Raw genomic sequence first — 4,841 nt, 5'->3', positions numbered from 1 at the left:
CGCTTATCGAACACAAAAGGACTACACTTAGTATCAGTTCCTTTTACCCCTCATTTATTATGTTTAGAACCCATTTTTTGACACAATTTGAACTCATTTATTTGTTTATTATTCCAGAACCTTTTCATTCAGCATCATTTGTGCGCTAACGACCATACGTTTATGTTTGTATAGCCTCAATAAATCTAAGGTTGGCAAATCAGAATTCGTTAGTGAATGTCTTCCATTCTCATTATCATACGGCGTATAGAAATCATTTATCTATACAAGGAATTTCAGAAGCCATACACTGAAAGAAAGATAATTCTATTTCTTCTGAGTCTCTCTCTCTCTCTCTCTCTCTCTCTCTCTCTCTCTCATCAATTGCTAACTCATTGTTATGAATCGTTGTATAAGAAAAAATTGACTCGACTGGACTTCTTTTCGTATAGAGTGAAAAAAGGAAAACCAGTATTTCTCTTCCGGTAGATTTACAATAGTCATGGTCTCTCTCTCTCTCTCTCTCTCTCTCTCTCTCAGCAATTGCTAACTCATTTTCATGAATTGCTATATAAGAAATAAGTTGACTCGACTGGAGTTCCTTTTGTATAGAGTAAAAAAGGAAAACAATTTCTTGCAATAGACTTACAATCGTAGTGATCTCTCTCTCTCTCTCTCTCTCTCTCTCTCTCTCTCTCTCTCCACTGGAGTAGGGAATAGGTACTAAGATTGCTTGTGTTTGATGGGCAGTTTATGACCCTCCCAGCCTCTTAATGTTGGGGCGGGTACTAGGACCGTCTTATATGGCTGACGAATTTTCCCTCTTTTTCTTCTCTTTAACACACACATACACACACACACACACACACACACACACATATATATATATATATATATTGATTTAAAAGCTCTAGATCAAGATGACTGGCGAAATCTAGCCGAGGGCCCTTTGTGTCAATAGGTGTAGGAGGAGATGATTGATATATATATTATATATATGTGTGTGTGTGGTGTGTATATATATATATATATATAATATGCATATATATACATACATACATACATACATACATACATTCATACATACATACATACATATATATGTATATTTATATTTATGTATATATATATATGTGTGTGTGTATGTATGTGTGTGTGTTTCATACAGATAGATGGATAGATAGACAGATATATTCTGATTTCTTCACAGTCACAATTGAAACCCTTCTAATTTCCTAATTAAAAATTTGCATTTGAATCCAAAAATCTACGATCAAGCTGGAAGCAATTATGGCCTTCGGCGCAATCATCCTTTTTCCAACAAATTGGGCCTAATCACAAAAGCAATTATTTTCTAGGCCTAAATAATTCTCAACGTTCAGATGTTAATTCTTAGGGGCGATTCATTCCTTACTTTAGAATCTCTCTCTCTCTCTCTCTCTACTCTCTCTCTCTCTCTCACAAAGGCATAAACCTCTGGATCAGATGTTCTCTCTCTCTCTGGATCAGACGTTCTCTCTCTCTCTCTCTCTCTCTCTCTCTCACAAAGGCATAAACCTCTGGATCAGACGTTCTCTCTCTCTCTCTCTCTCTCTCTCCTCTCTCTCAAGAATAAGTTAGACAAAATCATATAAACCTCTCTATACGTTCAAAAGTTTTTTTTTATAGTTCATAGAGGAAATATTTATTTCAATGGTGCTACTCTTCTTTAAATATCTTATTTTTTCCTGGTTGCCCTTTCCTAACTGGGCTATTTTCCCTGATGAAGCCCCTGGGCTTATAGTATCCTGCTTTTCCCACTAGGGTTGTAGCTTAGCAAGTAATAATAATAATAATAATAATAATAATAATAATAATAATAATAATAATGATAATAATAATAAAAGAAAATGGAATCTCCTCGGATGGACTAAAAAGTCTTTGGGCCATCCAAAAGCCTTGTAACTCTCTCTCTCTCTCTCTCTCTCTCTCTCTCTCTCTCTCTGTCTCTCTCTCTCTCTCTCTCTCTCTCTCATTCAGAATTAACGCTATGGTACAGTCTGGGAAAATCTAAAAGGATTTTAACAGACCGCATTTTTTTTTTTGTCCATCAATTTAAAATGAAAGTCAGCAGTTGAAGGCAGTGTTTTGACCGGAAGTGCCGGGTAATCTACAACAACAGAAACAACAACAATAACAGAAGATTTTTTAAGCTATGGTAGAAAGAAAAAATATAATAATATCCTCAGGATAAATAAAATAAAACCAGTAGACTTTATTTCTGAAGGCATTTTGGTCATCAAATTAAAATGAGAGTCAGCAATTGAAGACAGTGGTCTGGCCAGAAGTACTATGGTCTCTACAACGATAGAACAATTTTCAAACTATGATAGAAAGAAAAAAATAATACAATTTTCCTCAGGGTAAAAATAAAACCAGTAGACTTTATTTTCTGAAGGCATTTTGCACTGCGCTTGCCATTAAGGGAAGGACGACAGCTAGAACCAGATCTCCAGATGTTTATGTAAATTCCAGACGAAAAGTCGCAGAGAAAGGCTATGCATTTCTAAATAGGACACTCTCTCTTCCCCCCCCCCCCCCCCCATTCCCCTGCCACTTGGGGATTTCCCTACGTTTCGCAGCTAAATCACCCGAGAAGATATTCCGGGGGAAAGTTAAAATTGCCTAACGGATATTTATGAACATAAAACTCGTTCAGAGAGTATCCACTAAAGTAGCGCCTAAATATAAGATCACTCTGGTCTGTAGCCTAGACGAGAGAGAGAGAGAGAGGAGAGAGAGAGAGAGGAGAGAGAGAGATACAAGGATTTTAGATGTCTCAAACGCTCTGGGTTAGAGCGATTTTGTTGAATGTTTATTGAGGTTCTTATGATCTTGTCTAACTTATTCTTGAATTCGTTTACAGAGCTAATGTTAACTACATCTGCTGAGAGAGAGAGAGAGAGAGGAGAGAGAGAGAGAGAGAGAGAGATAAAAGGATTTTAGATGTCTCAAACGCTCTTGGGTAAAGCGATTTTGTTTGAACGTTTACTGAGTTCTTATGATCTTGTCTAACTTATTCTTGAATTCGTTTACAGAGCTAATGTTAACTACATCTGCTGAGAGAGAGAGAGAGAGAGAGAGAGAGAGAGAGAGATACAAGGATTTTAGATGTCTCAAACGCTCTTGGGTAGAGGCGATTTGTGTTTGAACGTTTACTGAGTTCTTATGATCTTGTCTAACTTATTCTTGAATCATATACAGAGCTAATGTTAATTACATCTGCTGAGAGAGAGAGAGAGAGAGAGAGAGAGAGAGAGATTTTAGATGATTTTGTTTGAACGTTTACTGAGTATTTATGATCTTGTCTAACTTATTCTTGAACTCGTTTACCGTGTTGCTGTTCACTACATCCGCTGGGAGTCTGTACAGAGAGAGAGAGAGAGAGGAGAGAGAGAGAGAGAGTTACAAGGATTTTGGATGTCTCAAAAGACTTTTTAGTCCATCCAGGGAGACTCCATTTGCTCTTGGGTAGAGCGATTTGGTTTGAACGTTTACAGAGTTTTTATGATCTTGTCTAACTTATTCTTGAACTCGTTTATCGTGTTACTGTACCAGAGAGAGAGAGAGAGAGAGAGAGAGAGAGAGAGAGAGAGAGATCTAAGAAGAACAAGAAAGTGAATACACATTAACTGAAAATTTGGGCAACACCCTTGGCCCGCTCGTTACGTAAATAGGGCAATTTCTCTCACGAAAAAGGAGAGATCTTTAACAAAATTATGCCTTCACTTTCTTGCAAGTTTTGGAAGAAGGTCTTACTTACTTCATACATTTAATTACAAGTTTTCCTGTAAGGTAAAATGTTCTGTCAAATGTGAATCTTTATATCACTCTGAAACTTTCAGAAAAGAAAGAGTTTTGGAATTTTTTATTTGTATTTAATCATTTGTTTTTTCATTTTGCAAGATTGGGTAATAACAATTGGTTAGCAGATATCAAAATAGCTTTAGTTTAAAAAAACGATAATTTTGAACCCAATAGGTTCCACATACCACACACACTGAGAGAGAGAGAGAGAGAGAGAGAGAGAGAGAGAGAGAGAGAGAGAGAGAGAGAGAGAGCACAGCGAAATTTTGCCGAGAGAGAATTAGGATGCAAACTGGGATAATTCATTGTGTGTTATTCTCTCTCTCTCTCTCTCTCTCTCTCTCTCTCTCTCTCTCTCTCTCTCTCTCTCTCTCTCTCTCTCTCTCTCTCCATAAAGCAATATCAAGTTCATGATTCGCCACCATCAGGGACTCTGTTATATATATATATATATATATATATATATATATATATATATATATATATATATTTATATTTATATATATACTGTATATATATATATATATATATATATATATATATATATATATATATATGTATATATAACAATAACATCTAACAGATAAAACTAGATACTATAGTCAATTTTTTTTAGCGAGGCAGATGTGCACCGACTCGCAGCGTTGCCCTTTTAGCTCGGAAAAATTTCCTGGTCGCTGATTGGTTAGAATTATCTTGTCCAACCAATCAGCGATCAGGAAACTTATCCGAGTTAAAAGGGCCCCGCTCCGAGTCTCTGCAAATCTGCCTCACTAAAAAAATTGACTATAGATCCTATAAGCATTGTATACCATGTGCTGTTGTTTATGCATTCCATTATAGATAAGCAGTGCCTCTCTCTCTCTCTCTCTCTCTCTCTCTCTCTCTCTCTCCCAAAGGAAATGTGACCTTCATGGCGAAGTTCGAGCACGCACGAACACACACACTCGCTTGAATCACAACTTCGCTAAACTCATTTGATGTCTTGATAAGGAAAGCATCATGTTAATAACCCC

This window comes from Palaemon carinicauda, chromosome 9 (assembly GCF_036898095.1).
Source record: "Palaemon carinicauda isolate YSFRI2023 chromosome 9, ASM3689809v2, whole genome shotgun sequence".
In the NCBI taxonomy this organism is placed as follows: domain Eukaryota; kingdom Metazoa; phylum Arthropoda; class Malacostraca; order Decapoda; family Palaemonidae; genus Palaemon; species Palaemon carinicauda.
Note: the sequence above shows the minus strand (reverse complement) of the source record.